Source organism: Emydura macquarii, unplaced genomic scaffold, assembly GCF_026122565.2.
Source record: "Emydura macquarii macquarii isolate MOO-44397 ecotype Brisbane River unplaced genomic scaffold, CSIRO-AGI_Emac_v2 contig_3044, whole genome shotgun sequence".
NCBI lineage: Eukaryota > Metazoa > Chordata > Testudines > Chelidae > Emydura > Emydura macquarii.
The window spans coordinates 2,374,281-2,392,905 of record NW_027133181.1 but is presented as its reverse complement, the minus strand read 5'-3'; positions in this window follow the sequence as shown (position 1 = coordinate 2,392,905).

Below are 18,625 nucleotides of genomic sequence, written 5' to 3'. Positions count from 1 at the left end.
AGAAGTTAATGCTGCTATGAGGGTAAAGAGACGATCTTCATCTCCAGGGCTGCTAAGCCATTACATTTCATGATCCCTAAATTCGAGGCGTCCCTCCAGATTATCAGACTCCTTTTCCCTTATCTTTGTTGTGAGGTGGCTTCCCACTTTTTCCTGGCAGCTGTCAGAGCCCCCCAAATGGGTCTTTTTGGAAAAGTACCTGCCATCTACAAAACCACTCTCTCTAAAAAAATGAATCTACTGGCAGAAGGTTCCAAAGCACACACACACCCTATACATGCATCTTCTGTGTCCTCCATATTGACTGCAGAAAGTAGTCTCCACCGCACAAACCATCCAGTCCCTCAGCACAATCTTAGAAGAAGGCTGTCATCTCCCCACAGAATAAGCATAGCTGACAAATGGTATTGGACCCCCCTGCTGTCCCTTGTAAGAATTTTGTACCTCTGGACCTTGCTTAGCACAGATACCTCAGGCTGTACAAACTTGCGCCAGGGAAGCCCTGGACACTACAAAATTTGCAATGTCCTAGTAGAACTTTGTTGACTAGTTGTTACTTGTCAGGGAGTAATGGTGGGCTAGATCCACCACAGAGAGGGGAGAAAGTGGGGAATAGGTAAAGGCATATCAAAGAGAGTTAACTAAACGTTCTTGAATACCACAAGCCAGTTACCTGCAGATGTCAACACTAGCCACTCAGTTTTTTCTCAAATGAGCTATGCGTTATGTTTCACATTATTTAGGCCCCCATATTGGGACCCAGTCTTTCCATAATTATGGCTTCTCATCTCCTTCATAACCTTTCAAATCAATATTTAAAACACTTTATTTTTTTTGCTGAGGGAAGGAGAAGGACATAGGTAGACAATTAATCATTGATCTGTCATCTTGTTTTTATTTCTGTCAACAAAGCTCTTCTATGCAGTTAATTTAACTATTTTCATCTGAGGCTTAAATCTCACTAAAAGCCTTATTTAGCAATAGAGATTCCCTTGGAAAGAAAACTAAAATTTGCATCCTCAATCAAAAATTCTTTCCACTGTTTCTGCTGTATTTTCTGTTTCTGATGCAGAGTTTTTACAGCCATCATCTGCTGACTTTTAGAGGAGAGAAATTAAATTACCAGAAAGAAAAAGAGCTGGGTGCTTGAAAATGAAACAGAAGATAATGGATGTAATTTAAAACCTCAGCTTCAACTGTCAACTACTTAATGATAAATTAATTTCTTTTAGCTGTCTGAAATCATGGGCTACTTTCTGTGTATCTTCTTTGAAATGTCTTTCACTCCTCTGTCCAAATGGTAGCTGATGAAAGTAAATGTACAAATGTCTGCTGCACGCTCTGCATCAATGATATCAGAGTAGTCTCTGTGTGGTAACAAAGGAAAACTATTACACACAGCAAATACTATCTGGGCCCATTCTACTTCTATACAAGCTTAGATAATACAATTTTAAATAAAATTTGATGTGGCTGCTCACCAAGAGGCCAAAACAAACACAGGCCCTTATTAAACCTGTATTTTTAGATCAGGGTTATCACTAAAGGACAGCAAACAAAAGAAAAAAGTGCAACTTGACTGTAGGAAGTACAGGGGACATTACTGGAGTACCATAAACTCCCTCCAATTAAGGACTATATTACTTTGTAAAAATAGTGTGGAATATTTCCTTTATTTGCTATTAATTTAGATATGCATGATAATCACTTTCTAACTGTCTTATTACATTGAAGCATTTAGTAGAATATGAATCACTTGGAAAAGGCCACTCAGGTTATTATAAAAGATATTGTAGTCAGCTACATACACTATTGGCACCATGCCTGAGTTGACAAATGACCTGAATAATGTCATTCACTAAGCACAAATTTACGTCTTCTTCTGATTAGAAATGTTGTTGGATGCTATGACTCTAGAATGTTAAAAAGTTCAAATTACAGCTGAGATTGACAGGTAATGTAAAAGAAGAAGGAGCTGAAAGTTCCAAGGTATTGAAAATGTACAGGCCATGACCTTCTTTAGTGTTCCAAAGGAGAATTTGTTATGAACATTCATATACAAGTCATCTGAGCATCTGTATTCAGGGAGCTGCATTCTGTCAGTATCTAGTGGGTGAGTACAGTGGAGTGAGGACATAAAAAAAGGACCTATCTACATTAATAAATCCCTTTGGAGGAACAAATAAAGTAGTACTGGATGGAATTTGGCTCTTGTAAAAACACCTAGGCTTAGTGGTAGGTGGGGTGGTTCCATAGCACCACCTGTGGGGTCACATGTGGTACTGCAGGCATTCCCTGCCTTAGTCCACAAGATTTGTCTGCCTGCTTCGAGCATGGTAGACAGTTCTGTAACTTCAGCATCAGTCCCTACGCAGTTAAATAATAATATTAGAAAAGAAACCCTCTGAATTTGTCTGCCTGAATCTTTAACTAAAAAAACAAAACCTCAAATGTGAGCGCTTAGTTGTTCTGCTTGAAGGCAAGGCCCTGACCGGCCATGGGTTCTGAGCTAGCCCTGAGGAGATCTTCCTGTATCCCAATATCACTCAGCTCTGCTCCTGAGAAGGAGCAGACAAGCTTTCTTAATTAATCTGCTGACTTCCAACTGATCCGTATCTTCTCCTGGCCCTTTGAGGTGTCTTGAGGACTAAGTCTTGTTGGTTGCCTGGGATGAGTGGGTTTTCCTTGAGCAGGGAATATCAGTGCATCAAAGCCTCCAGCAAGGGGCTGAGAAGGCCGGATAGACCCCATCATAACTTAATATATGCCTGGGACTATTCCAGAATTGGATCCATGGACCTAAAATGATAGGCACATACAAGGGTGTTCAAGATATTTAACTGAGCCGTGTGCTTCATTTCCCACTTTTTCATAATGTTAATTTTTATTTCCAGAGGACAAGTTTGCCCAGAACTCATTTATCAGCCCTCAGATTAAAGCCCCTGGCCCCCACCACCCAAGAGTTAAATTTGAGTTTTTTGGAGCCACCCGCCTCCCCTCCATGTGAACAAATATAGGCACACAGTCCTAATTTAATGACCAGGGGGAAAAACACCTCTGGTTACCCTAACCTAATATTCACCGAGACAGGAAACTATGTTAGCAGCTACAGAGTGATCTGCTATGTGCTTTCAAAAAATAACATCATATAGCAATAGAACTGCCCCAACATTAAGAAGGTTATGAATTTATGTGTTTTTACCATCCAGTGTTAGAATGGATTAGAAAGGGTAAAAATACCAAAAGGATAGTAAGCTCATAGGGACCAGGATGGTATCAGAATGTGTGCCTATACAGTGGCTAGTACAATGGGGCCCAAAATTGGTTGGGGACGCCAGGTGCTACTGCACTACAAATATAATTAGTAGTAGTTTGACTCTTCATAAAACTATCTTATCAGTTAAGTAGATAGGGTAAAAGTTACCAAGGTTGTCAACCCTAATACTTCAGCACATAACCTGCTCCAGTGGAAGCTAGGTAGACCTATATTCCTATTATACAGTCTTGAACTTATGTGGTTTTTTACACCTTCCAGTGTTGGCCAAATTCAGAGATGGGATACAAGACTAACTGTTTTATTAGTCAGTTCTTAGGTTAGATCTATTTCAAGCAGAAAATGTAATATCCTACTATAAAATACATACACAAAGCTTTTGTGAGAGAAGATAGAAATAATCATTTTGTTATATTTGAGTACTGATTTTACAGTATCTATTTGCATATATACTAGCCATAATATTTGGATCTGAATTGGACTATTCACAAAGTTTGTGAACATTTGCATCTGGGGTTTTGGTTTGGGACCATTTAAGCTTGCAGAGTATATCTGAACACTTACAGTAGAAGAATGCTGGTCAAACCAGCTAGGGAAACTTCATCTAATATGACCTATAGGCATGACTCTTCAGGCATTACCTAATCTAACAGGGGTGAACAAACTGGCTCGTGAGCCACATGCGGCTCTTTTACAGTTAAAGTGCGGCATATAGAGCTCCCTATGCCCCCCTTCTCCCAGACTGGGGTGGGGAGCTCAGAGCTTCTGCCCTGTGGCAGGGTGGTGGGGTTAAAGGATTCTGCCCAGCTGGATCCCGGGGGGGTCAGTACGTTTGGAATATAAATTCAGGTCTGAATCAGAATAATTTCAAAACAAGAAATGTTCTCTTCAGAAGGAATTGCCACACTGAAGCTTAGTTGCATTCATTTGATATGAAGAAACTGAGTCGACAAGTAGAGTTATTATGTTTGGTTTATTAATTACTCTGTTTGTTCAACCTCATGTGCCAGGAATTTCAGAGCATCGCCAGAGGTACACATGTCAGCAGTTGGCAGCCAATGATTTCTGGCTTCTTGGAGGTCATTTTTCTCCTGAGTTTTTTTCCCTGAAAGATTTGAAATCCACAGTTGAACAATATCACATTTCATCCCTGCTTGCTACTTCAGCTTCAATAACTAAATTTCTTCCGAATACTGTAACAGTAAAAGTAAGATAACTTGTTTGCTTTCTGATGCTGGATGGTTATTACATATGACTTTGGTGCCATAAATTGTTTGTACCTCTGATCACATCACACATCATAAAATGAGTAACACACAATCCTGCTTACAGATGGCTTCAAAATAGTTTAGAGTTTCTTGCCTTCTCAAAGTAAAAGTCTAACACCATTAAAAAAATTACTAAATTTTGGTTTCAAAACAAAGTTTTGCAGGGATTTTATTTTTACTAGCTAGCACTGGTGTGATTGATACTTCCAAGAAAACCTTTATATACTCTACCACACCATCATGGAATTATATACATGCACAGACATTTTGGTGACAATTGTAGAATATTATAGCAACAGTAATCTTTACTATTTCTGTTCTGTATTTCAAGTTCACTGTTGGTTAGGAACTTTTTGCACTTGAAGGAAGTGAATTATCAGTACACTGGCCTTGCAGACGAGAAGGTAGGTTAGTAGAGACAGAACTGTGCAAGAAGTAGGCATTCGTCCCTGCAGATGTAGAAATAGAAGAGAAATTGCTCTGAACTGAAAATTGAGCCAGGATCTGTTTGGTTACTAGTCTCCTAATCATGAGACAGGAAGAGTAATGCCTATATTTTACTTAACATGCATAAAAGAAAAATCCTGATATAATGTTCCCTAGAGCAGGGGCTACAGACCCCACTACAGTACATATGAACACTGAGCCAAATTCAACTCTCACATAAGTGGATGCAACTTCCATTGATTTCAATGAGAGTTGCCCCATTTATATCAAAATTGAACTTTATGATTATCACTTGGCCAGCTCACCCACAGGATGTAAGGAGGTGTGTAAGGATCTTTTATCCCTTGGCACACCCCCCATGCTTCCTACTTTCTGGGTTACAGCACAAAGGGGAGGGGTAGCCAACCTTGCATTTTAGTTTTTACTGACATGAAGATCTGAAGTTGATTTTTTTTACTGACATGGTAAACTTTTTACTGACATCACTAAACAGACCGTAAACAATGCAATAATGTCACAAAAGTGTGCACTCGCTCACGATATTCTGTACACTGGAATTACTCAATTGTTTTAGCTGCAGTTAATTGATCTATCAGGTTCTTTGGGCATGTACAATAACAGAAAACAGGAAATTGATAAAGTCATTATCAGTGTAGTTTTTGTAGTAAGTATAAGACCTGTCATAAGGCCTGTAAAACAGGCTAAGGCCTAAGTGGAAAAAGCCAGGTGAACAGGAGTATAAGTGGAAAAAACCAAGCTAACTGAAATTGGCACAGGAAAGTGCTGATACTGCAAGTACGTAACCCTTCTGCCAGACCAAGTCGGCAGCAGCAAGGGCCGGGTTCTATATCTAGGGGTCCATGTAAATGATACAACACCAAACTGGCTCGAGCCCCCGCCCAGTCACCTGGGAAATTACACACTATCCCCTGGGCACCCTCCAAAGGGCAATACTTCCCCTCTCGCAAGCACAGAGTCTGAGTGTAGAAAGAAACCTTTTAATAGCAAAACAGAGATAACACCGCACTGGTTTGGGAAACAGTGCAAACAGAGTTCATAAACTCAATGAGCCCAAACCCATCCCAGAGTACAGGGCGTGTCCTTCGCCTCTCCCTTCCTTCTTGCCCCTGTACTGACCGTCGTAGTTGCAATATCCACCTCTCAGGTGTGGCTCCGCCCTGTATGCCGCACCGGTCCAACACAGGCTTGTCCAGGCCCCCTCTGCTGCTGTCTCCTATCGCCTGTGGGCCTCACTGAGTCCCCCACCACTGGCAACAACCACGCCGATCTCCCACCGACTGCTGGCACCAACCATGCCTGGCTCCCGCTGACCGCTGGGCGCCCTGGGCTAGCACCGACTGTGCCGGCCCCTCCGCCGACCGCTGGGTGCCCTGGGCTGGCACCGACTGTGCCGGCCCCTCCATTGACTGGGCTGGCACTGACTGTGCTAGCCTCCCACCAGAGTTGCCTTTTGCCCACTCAGCTCTGTTAGTGGTCAGGCAAAGTTTTCCAATTCCTCTACTGGTTCAGCTCTTAGTGATTTCAGCTCTTAATGATTCCAGCTCTTAGTGATTTCAGCTCATAGGTAAACTTCTGCTGTCATACAGGAAATGTCCCTGCTTTCAAGAAACAAAAGACTCCAAGGTGAGTCATTAAGTCTATCTTTTAACAATGGGAGGCGAGAATCATTCCCTGCCTGGGGGCAGCCCCTTCGCTTGGCCCCTGCAAATCCCAATAGGAGACTCCTCCACCTCCACCTTTTCCAGGCTGAAACATCGGCCTGCCACCCTTGGGGAGCTCTGTCTAGTTTGGGGTGAAGTGTTCTATCATAACAGACTAAGCACAGTTGTGCTGACATCTGTTCATACAATTGAAGGACAACATTTCCCCAGCAGTTAACACAAAAGTGGTTTGTAACCAAACCCAGCCCTGCTAACCATTTCCCATTATGCTCCGCACCTAGGTAAATTATGCTAAGTACTTAATTGTACTCATGCAGATACAAAGCCCATGCAAATAATGTGCCCCCCTTTACTCAGACACTCAGACCTTGCTTATAAGTATATAGATTGCCAAAATATTACTTAAATGCAAATTATGTAGCAGGTACAGGAGGCACCGAGATATCAAAGAGAACTAACTCCCAAAAATGACACTTTGATGAATAGAAATGACTAAAAAGTGATAAATGGAGTTGTTTTGCCCAAATCAGCCAATTAATGGAAAAAGGTGGTATTAGACTACGTCAAGAGGGTGGCAACTACCTACAACAAAGGGGGCAGAACGAAATTGTCTGTAACAATGTAAAAAAGAGGGTGTCAGAGGGAACAACGTTGTCTGGTCTAGGGGATAACGGAAAGTCCCGCCGTTGGACCGTGGCCATTGTAACGCCGCCTATACGAAACTGACCCAGAGATACTCTGTAGGTCACTTCTTATTGTGCCGCACACAATAAACCTGGCCTGGGTGCCTTCGTTGCTCAGCTAATCCGTGGTCATGTCGATTCATTCAATCATGAGAGCCGTCTCTGTTTCCTGATCAGAGCTGGGACAGCATCTGCACAGGGATACACGCACTCAGCCTACACTGATAAACACCGGTGGCCAACACGCCGTACCACAGCTTTATGATACAAGAAGTGATTCTGAACGATGACCATCTATGTCAAAATACAATATGTTTTATTTCTGCCCAATTTTATGGACATTTTCATTTATTTACAGATTTACTGACAGCGTAATATTGTACATTTTTTTACTGACTGTCCGTAAATTTACAGATGGTTGGCAACCCCTGGCAGGAGCCTCTTTGAGAGCCTCCTGGGCATGGAATGGACAGTCTTGAGTCTACCGACTGTATTGCACTGTCTAACACAACTGAGCTGACATGGAAAGAAAATTAGTCTGTGTCTCATAAAGGGCTAGTGAAACTCTGGAACAAGGGACGAACAAAAAACTGAACTGTGACTCTGAGTCACAATTTGTTGCATTGCTCTTGAATCAGTAGAACTATGTGCTGCCCCTTGCTAAGGGCAGACTGCATTTACATGGTAGCCCTAATGAATTTTAAAATGTACTTTTCTTTAAGCAGAGACAGTGTCTATAGACTTTAAGGTGCTTTAAAAAAAGTGGTTAATCATTGTTATCGCCATTTTACATCTGGTGCAAATGAGACAAAATGTGTTTAAGTGAATTGCCCAAGGCCATACAGCAAATCAGATAGAGATCCAGGAATAGAAACTAGGGATTGTGATGCCTGCAGTGGAATTCTAGTCCCAATTAAGTCCATAGGAAAACTCCCATGTTAACTGAACTGAAACTTAACTGAAGAATGAGGTGTGCTAATGCACTGAAGCAGAATCAGTGCTAGGCATAAGCAGAGTAAGCAGTTGTTTAGGGCCCCGAGCAGCTCAAGGGGGCCCACTATTCACTTTTTATTAATGTGTTGTGTGGGGTGAGGGCATAAATATTCCTGCTTAGGGCCCCTAATGGACTAGTACCACCTCACTGAAGTCCATTGTACAATGCATAGATTGTCTGAGTGATCCCTCATGAACATGCCCAGCTACCAACAATAGTGCGTTAATTTCAAAGAGCTCGTATACAGTGTTGTTCACCTCTAATAAATCAAATTGTATGAAAACATAAACATGCAAAGAATGTTTATATATGAAAACTGTGACCTAAGTCTTTAAGCATATTTCAGGCCACTAGCATTTTCCGTTGGTGGGTAGCATGCTTCTTGATGTGTCTATACAAAGAGAGGTTATACCACACTGGGTACTCTGAGTTCTTCACAAGTAATCATATAAAAGTCTTTCACTACTGGAGCTATTATTGCTGAGCAATATGACAGACTAGTCAGCAAGATGTATTTTACATGTATGAGCAAATTTGGACTTGATGGAGCTACATTGTTCAATGACTTCTTATCTTGAAGTGATGGCTAAGTCTTAAAAGGAATTTCTATGAGATTCTATAGCCAGCAAATGCTTATAATTCAGGTCTTCACAGCACTAGTCAACATTAGCAGAAACTTTAAAAAATGGAGATTCAAGATAATGGATCTTTTCCATAATCTGTTTCTTGAGAAGAAGTAATAAATGGAAGGAGGAAATTATAGATGATCTTGTAGCAGTCAATCAAGTGGCTCATGAACCAGCATAGCAGTCATTTCTGTGGGGAAAGTTTCTATACAAGAACCATTGCTGTAAATCTAAGTACAATAAAGAGAACCTCAAAAAATAAGTAGATAATACTGCCACTTTCATATATTTGAAAATTTCTTTTCAACTAGGTTCTCCACACTCAGGTGAAAAGTAGGTTTGACAATGAGTTCACACTGGTACTGGAATCTTAAATTAGAATTCTCTATCATTCAGGGCTTATGGCCCTGATTCAGGAAAGCAACTCAATTAAGTCTGTGCTTTTCTGAATCCGAACCTATATTTTTACCTTTACTGTTATTGTTATTACATTTTGGTAGAGGTTCAGTGCTTTAGTTCAACTATTCTGATTTTTTTTAATAGACATAAACCCACACAAGGAGAACATTGAAATCACTGTGGAAGTCTTACTGTTACCCCAGTAAATCAAAAGGACATTCAGGGTTTTAAGATTTATGTTCTACCATAATTCAAGTTTCAAGACCTGTATTTTGAAACAGAGAGTATATCTACCTTTTCCTAAATATTAAGCACTCAGCTTTACATGGTGTACTTAAAAGGCTCAGTATGCTAAAAGACCAAATCATATTCAGTACATGAACGACATTATGAATGACAAGTATTTGGTCAGAGTAGATAGGATAGTGTGTATATATAGCTGCATATATAAACTAAACACCTATGAATAGATTATTGTAAAAAGATACCTTCTGGCTTATTTTGTATCTTGAGATTTGTGTATCCAAGAATTTATATTTTATAAACAAGCATAAATAAAACTACATAGAAATAAATAGGAGTAAAGATAAATAATATTATAAAAACCGTATACCTGGGGAAACACAAGTTCATTTATTTTAGGGAATATAGTGAATACATATATTCATTTATGTAATTTTTACCCTCACCCCAGCTCTCCATTCACTGTTGGTTGAGCCAAGACCCTTTTAAAGTCCATGGAAAAATTCCCACTGATATCAATAAGACTTGGACTGAGACCTTAGATCACCCCTTTCCTCGTTAGTTCTGGCCTTGTTGACCATTAAATGCTTTGGTGCAGATGCGAAAATACAAGTATGTGACTATGGACTTAGTGGTGGGGGAGAGGTGAGGGCAGGAGACTTCTGAAATAAATAACTGTTAAATGTTTTCCCCATATAAAAATGATGTATTCTGCATGTTTTGGTGTACACATTTTTGGAGAAATACCCTAAACCTTCTTTTCGGAATGAGGTCCAAAGATGGTGAAGTTTTTTGTTGTTGTTGTTGGTTATTTAAATGAAACATAATAAATAACTAGCAGCAGGAAAATAATAAACCCTTACATTTACAATACTTCACAATTTCTTAAACATATGAAAATAGAATGTTTTAATTTTAAAAAATGATCTAATAAGCTTGGGTTCACCCACTTCTTTTGTACATATCTATGTAGACCCTGAGTTACCCCTTCAATTTGGGGCATGGAAGGATTATATACTTTTAAAGAGCTACAAATGGATTTGTACTGGATTCTGATTCAGCCTACTGTGCCAGCTGTAATGATGGTCTTTTGTAATTCTGGCTTGCTATGGTACTAAACCTTTTATCAACACAGTACTGGATAGCATGGTATGTACAACACAGCTCAGGCAGGTACTGTTGGCGTTTCAGCGGCTAACATTCTATTGGCCCTAACATTGGATGGGTCCTAACACCACATCCCAACTGCCTTACACCTTGACTCTATGACCCATACATCCTAGCTGTCCTCCTAAGTACCATAGAATCTTCCGCTGCTGGCCCCATAACCTTGCTGAGCAAATGGAAAGAGCATCAACAGATTAACTACATTGACCTTGCTAAGCCCATTACTACTCAACCATTTTATCACACAGTCAATCAAAGCCAAAAACTCCAGAACTATCCAGGGTCTGGTCCTACCCATGGTTTCTGAAACCTTAAATGAAGATATATGGCTCCATATGTAGTAGGTGAGTTATTTTTCCCTTCGCAATGCTCTACACAGCTATAAGTAGCATAGATCTAAATCAGTTACTGAAGCTGATTCCCAACTCCCTTATTCTAAAATGAATAGGAATAAGTAGGTGAGAAAACCAGTCTTATTTCTAAATTGCAGTGGAGTTTAGCATCAATTTCATTATGATCAAGAGCCTCTGTCATTGAGGAATGACTGAGCCTTGAAGTGAGGACCATGAAATCACAATTAGGGGACAAATACTGGACTACAGTTTTCAATGTGCTGCCAAAGAAAATAACTATTAAGCTACTAACACCTGACTTTCAGATTTTTCCTGTTCTATAAAGGTCCATTCAATTCTATATACTTAGCCAATTGCTGGAAGAGTAAATTCCTCTTTTCAGGTATTGTGGTAGTATCCAGTCAAACAAGATATTTCTGAATAAGTTGAATGAAAGTGGCCATTGAAATCCATAGGGTAACCATCAGGTTGGTCAGATTGGACCCTGAAGTAACATAATACTACTGGGTGAAGTCCAGAAATTAGTTCATTTAAACAAAACAGAGATTTTGTGTCCCAGATGATCCATGCAATCCAGCACATTGTTGTTTTGCATGGGAAGTCAGATCCATTGCTTGAATAGTGGGTGGGCCAGCTGAAAGGAATTGCAGTGTTGGAAAAACGGACTGCAAATATTCAAGGGAAAAGAAAACAATATGATCTTATTTGGAATGAATATGGAACCACCTGAAAGCTGCTAATCAGGGTGATTGATTCTGAATCCTTTTATATGAATTACCCCCTCCACTCTGCCAATGATGCAAAAATTTGATGCCTCATTTATTCAATTTTCCCACAACTATCTCTGCCTTTTACCTATGCCAGGAACACCCTCCCCCACAATTCTGGTTCTCAAAGCCACTATCCTATTTCATTCAAATCCCTTCATAAGTTTCATTTATTATGTGATATGCACAAGAATGAGACAATAACTACAATTATATATTAAAGCAGTGGTTCTTAACTTATTTACCATATGGGGGCTGCACATGAAGCTCTCTATGTGTTATGTGGGCCACATCCGTGCCATATATATACCACTCTGCCTGCTGCCTGGTCAGGCACATATCCCTTGATGTCTGTTCCCAAACACTCAGAGGCAGGGGTGACCCCAGCCGCCGAGCCATGGAGGAACCTAGCTGGGAAGCCGCCCCCATGACAAATTTCCACCCACATGAGCTTTCCCCCCAGAGATGGGATTTACAGGGCAGCCTCCTGCTCTGGCTGTGAGCTCCAGGTCTGGACATAGCCAGCAGGAGACGCGCAGGGAGATCTGTCTGCTGCAGGCAGCCCAGGATAGGCTACAGCCTGGGCATGCTCATCCCTCCCCAGAGGTAACACGTAAGTGTGGCTAGTGGTTGAACGCCTCTGGCACGGACATCCAGAAGTGAGGAGGTAGCGCTCCCTCTGGTGGAGGCAGTCTCAGTCATCCCCTCCTCTTCTCCCTGCCCCATCCCCCTGTCCTCTTTCCTCTCCCCACTATCCCCTGCCCCATCTCCTTCCCCATCCCCTATCCCTTTCCTCTCCCCACCGCCTCTGCTCCTATCCCCAGGGCCCAAGCATAATTTTTTCAGGCCCAGTACAAACTTGTAACATGGGCCCCCTCCCACATACATAGCCATGGGAGTTGTAGCCTGGCCTGGGCCCCCCAGGGCCTCCGGGTCCCAGCAAATAGAACCCTTTGTGGGGGCCCTGCTTTTCCCACTCCCCAACCCCATCCCCCTGGCCCATTTCCCCATCCCCTTCTCTTTTCCCCACACCACCCTCTTGCCCTGCCCTCCAACAATCACTCCCCCTTGTACAGAAACAGGACTCAGCACATGTAGAAGAGGACGAAGATAAGCACTAGGAGCTAGGAGGCAGTGTCCCAGAGCTGCTACCCTTAGCGGGGAGAGGGGCAGAATGAGTAGCATGGGAAGGACAGAGCCCTTGCCCCTCAATATGGCTGAGCAGAGCAAGTCTGGCTCGGCCCTCACAGAAATTTAGATTGGGGGGGCAGTGCTCCCCCAAACTACACCTATGGCTGGTGGGGATTGATGACCCAGCACAACCCTCCCCCATGGTAACTAACTGCCAGGTTCCCTTTTCAACCAGAGTTTACTGGTGAAAACCGGACACCAGCAACCCTGAAATGGAGTGTGTCCCTGCAGCATGAAGAGAAAGGAAGCAGCAGGCTGCCAGCTGAGCTGCTGCCCCACCACAGGGGGTTGCTTCACCTTTCCTGCTGGCAGGGAGTGCTCCAGTAGGGCTCTGTGGCGCTATCTCCCCCTCCCCCTGCTTGGACCGGGGAGTGAGGCAATCAGCGTGGCAAACTTTGCATTGTTTTTAGCACACAGCTGCAGCCCAGCTGCGTGCTAATTGGACTGTGGTTTGGGAACCACCATAGTAAACAAACATTTTAATTACATCCGCAAATTGTGCACATACCAAAACAGACTCATCACACAATATTAACGCTGTTCTCCCACATTTCACCCATCCACTTTGTTATCAACACTCATCACATCAAAAATTAGATTGTAAGCTTTCGCGGCGAACATCTTTTATATGTAATGTCAAATCTAAAGATGTTAGCACAGTTTTCAATTCTTTACAAATAATTGTTATTAAGAACGACTGGATGTTGGTCCAGGCCTAGTAGAATGTTTGGATTTTCAGGACACAAGAAAAGACTCAGTTTAAGCTTGTTATCCAAGACTTTTTGTTGTGTAAGAATATAGCTTATTATATGGTTTTGTATGTTCCAACCAGAATATATGGCCGATTTTCAAAACTAGTAATTTTAGCGGATGCAATTTCTTGGTGTTCTTCTTGAAAAAATCTAAAGATCTAAAATCACATTTTAAGAAAGTATTGAGCACCCATTGTCTAAAAATTAGGCCTCTTTAATGTATCTCACATTGGCATCCAAAGGACTAGTCACTTTTGAAAGTATTGTCCTTAATAAAGATAATGTATATTTTAAAATAATATTAAAAGTTAAATTTGAGAAATGTGCAGACATTAAGTTTAGCAAAATTCACAAGAGAGAATGTGAATGAATGTGATTTTATTGAATTAGGGACCGTATACTGGTAAAAAAGAAGATAAAGCATGAACTGAAAGAGAAGAATCTGAGAAAACTAATCAATGGGCTGAGCGAGAAAAAAATCTTTGTTAAAATATAAAGGCCAAAAACTTCAGTTGACCTCTATTTTACACACCCATAAAAAGCTATATTTGGAAACTATGAAATGAAAACTGAAAACATATAACTGTACATGCCACCTATCTCTCCACTGCCAAGCACATCATCTTTCCACTACCAAAACCACCAAAAACCAAATTCAATGCACTACACCTTTAACTCTGCCTCAGTGGGGATACCAGCCTTTCAAGTCCATTCCCCAAACTTCTCCCCACCCTCCCACCTCACCATCACCCTCAGACCAGACCACTCCCTTCCCCTTTGCACTGTCCCTCTGTACAGTTCTCGAAAACCATACTTATTCTAGTTTGGGAAGAAGATGCTGGAAGGAATAGCGGTGGAATAATTTTACTTAGTAAAAGATCTATACTTTGTAGAAAAATCAAATAAGGTTTAATGTTTAAGTAAAGGTTTAGACTGGGCATTTATTATAACCACTTTGCTCATAATTAACGTTAAATGTAATTAACACCGTATTCCTATTTTCTTGTCTAACTTCTACACTGTAGGATTGATCCCTACTTTCTTCCATAACAATCATGAACAAAAAACAAGGTTACTTACCAGTAACTGTTGTTCTTCGAGATGTGTTGCTTATGTCCATTCCAATATAGGTGTGTGCACGCCTCCGTGCACTGTTCCCGGAACTCTTTTCCCCTTAGCAGATCCCGGAGGGTCAGCTCTGGTGTCCCCTGGAGCCCTGCGCACATGCTGCGGTATATGAGGCACTGCCAACCCTACGGCCCCTCAGTATCTTCTTTCTGCCAACTCCAGCAGCAGGGACGGAGGGCGAGTGTGGAATGGACATGAGCAACACATCTCGAAGAACAACAGTTACTGGTAAGTAACCTTGTTTTCTCCTTTGAGTGATTGCTCATGTCCATTCCAATATAGGTGATTAAAAAGCAATGCCTCGGAGGTGGGTAGGATTACTGGTGACCTGCCCTCAGCACAGCTCTGCCGAAACCCACATCATCTCTCGCCTGCTGAGCGATGGTGTAGTGGGACGTGAAGGTGTGCACCGATGACCAGGTGGCAGCCTTGCAGATGACCTTTAGGGACACTCTCTCCAGGAAGGCCGCAGAGGAGGCCTGAGCTCTCGTTGAGTGCGCTGTGATGACACCCGGAACAGCACATTCGCCTGCTCATAGCAACACTTGATGCAGGATGTAATCCATGTGGAAATGCACTGGGTGGAGACAGGTGATCCTTTCATCCGGTCTGCCACTGTGACGAAGAGCTGTATAGATTTCCGGAGCAGCTTTGTATGCTCAATGTAGAAGCCCAGGGCTCATCTCACGTCCAGCGAATGGCATCTCCACTTGCCTTCTGGACCCTGCGGTTTGGGAGAAACATGGGGAGAAAATTATCTTGGTTAAAATGAAACTGGGAAACCCCCTTGGGCAGGAAGGCTGGGTGTGGCCTCAACTGCACCTTATCCTTATAGAATACTGTATAAGGGGACTCCAAGGTCAAGACCCTAATTTCAGAGATCCTCCTAGCTGAGGTAATGGCCACTAGGAAGGCTACCTTCCATGAAAGCATGAGTAGAGGTCATGAAGCCATGGGTTCAAAGGGGGGGGGCCCCGCGTCTCGAGAGGACCAGGTTGAGATCCCAGGAAGGCACCGGGTTGTGGACCTGCGGATACAGCCTCTCCACCCCCTTGAGTAACCTGACCAACATGGGATGGGAGAACAGTGATCTCCCCTCTAGCGGCTGATGGAAGGCCAAAATGGCCACCAAATGAATGATTCAATGAGGTCAGCACCAGACCCTGGCGCCTTAGCTAGAGCAGGTACGCCAGGATTGCCTGCAGAGGCAAGAGGCTGGGCGGAATGCCCTGGGACTCCGCCGAAGAGGTAAACTGTCTCCACTTAGCCCGATACACGACTTGTGTAGAGGGTTTCCTGCTGCCCAGCAGGACTTGTTGGATCTGCACCAAGCAGACTCTCTCTCCCTCCGTCAGCCATAGGGCCTCCAGGCTGTGAGGTGCAGGGAGTCCAGGTCTGGGTGCAACAGACAACCATGGTCCTGGGAGAGAAGGTCATGCCACCTAGGGAGCTCCATGGGTGGGGTGATCGAGAGGTCCCGCAGCATGTTGAACCAGTGCTGTCTCGGCCAGGCCGGAGCAATAAGCATGACGTCCGCCCTGTCCTCTTTATTTCCAGTAGGACCTTGGGCATGAGTGGAATGGGTGGGAACGCGTACATGAGGGTCCCCGCCCAGTCGGTGAGGAATGCGTCGGAAATCAACCCGGTCTTGTGAGCCCGGAGCGAGCAGAATCTCAGGCACTTCACGTTCCAGGCCGACCCGAATAGGTCCAGTTGGGGAACACCCCACTTTTGGAGGATCGTAGTCACTACCTCTGGGTGCTGCGACCAGTCGTGGAGGGGTAGAAAGACCTGCTGAGGCGATCCGCCTCATCGTTCCTCACTCCCAGAAGGTGAGAGGTAGTCAAGTGGAAGTTGTGCCTCATGGCAAAGGCTCACAGATGGGTATCTCCTTTCAGAGAGCCAAGGAGCGCACCCCTCTCTGCCTGTTTATATAAACATAGCTGTGGTGTTGTCCGTCAGCACCTGCACCACTCTGCCTGTCAGGAATCGGAGGAACACCCTGCATGCTAGGCGAATAACTCTCAGCTCTTTCACGCTAATGTGCAGGTGCCTTTCCTTCCCCCATCTGGAGCCCCTGAGTGCTCAGATTGGCGCTGATGTGAGCCCCCGCAGCCCACATCCGAGGCATCGGAGATTAGGGTGACCAATGGGACCAGTTCCCTGAACGGAACGCCCTTCAACACTGCCCTGAGAGATCTCCACTAGTCTCGGGAAGCTAGAACAGGCGGGGGGAACTGTGAACATCAAATTCAATGGGTGTCTGCTCAGCACGTACATCGAGGCCAGCCACTACATGCAGACCACCATATTGCCTAACAGCTCTAGGTGGTGCCTAGCTGTTTTCGTGAGGCATTGGTGTAGCTGGGAGATGATAGAGACTATTGCCTCGAAACGTGGCTGAGGCAGGAAAGCTGTGGCCTGGGAAGCGTCCAGGGTGACCCCCACTGGATTCTATGCATTGCACTGGGGTTAGTGTAGACTTCTGCTTGTTAATGAGCAGTCCCAGCCTGCTGCACATAAAGCAAATAAGGGTCACGATCTCCTGCACTTGGAACCTCGACTGCATGTGGTGAACACCCTTGGAGCCGAAGATAGGCCAAAGGACAGGGCTGTAAATCGGTAGTGGGAGCCAGCCACTGTGAAGCAGAGGAAGCGCCTGTGGCTGGGGAGGATGGACACATGAAAGTACACGTCCTTGAGGTTAAGGGCTGCATACCATGAAGTCTCCTGGATCCCAGGAAGGGATTATGGAGGCTTGGGAAACCCTGTGAAACCCTGTCATATGACGTATTTGTTCAGATGACGCAGGTCTAGTATGGGTCTCAGACCCCGTTTTGCCTTGGGGATGAGGAAGTACCTCAAAAAGTTCTCAAATAGAACCCTTTTCCCCTTCTCCCATTTGGGATAGAATGCCCTTAACCTGTTCGGGACAGGGTGGGGCGGGTCCAGGAAAGCAGTAAGGGCGTCACCCTCAGGGCACCATCAAAACTGCCTCCTAAGATTGCCCGACCTCCTGGAGGGCCCTTGCAGGGGGGCTGAGGACGAGCTTGGGGGCTGATTCCATCTTCTAAACTGCCTATTTCTGTTCCTATTTCTGTAGGGTTGAAAGGGCCTAGGCAGAGGCCTGGTCACTGCTGCACCTGGGGCCGTGACTGCCTCCTGGAAGCCTGGGGTATGTACAGGCCCAGGGAGCGAAACATGGCCCTGGAGTCCTTCACACCATGCAGCTTTGCATTGGTCTGATTGGAGAAGAGGGCCGACCCATCGAAGGGGAGGTCCTGGATTGATTGCTGCACCTCCTGGGACAGGCCTGAGGGTTGCAGCCATGACCACCTCCTCAAGGAAATGGCGGAGGCTATGGCCCTACCTGCTGAGTCAGTAGCAGCACTGTACATTTGGAGCGCTGCCCTAGCCACCGTGGCTCCTTCATCCAGGATGGTGGTGAAGTCTGTGGCCTAGTTCTGGGGCAGGGCCTCAGCAAACCACTTGAGGGAGTCCCACAAACTAAAATTATATCTCCCCAGGAGGCCCTGGTGGTTGGCAATCCTGAACTGCAGGGCTGCTGTGGAATACATTTTTCCCCCAAACAAATCCACAAATTTGTGTTGTCTTTGTTCTCGGGAATGGAATCAGATTGACCTTGCCTGT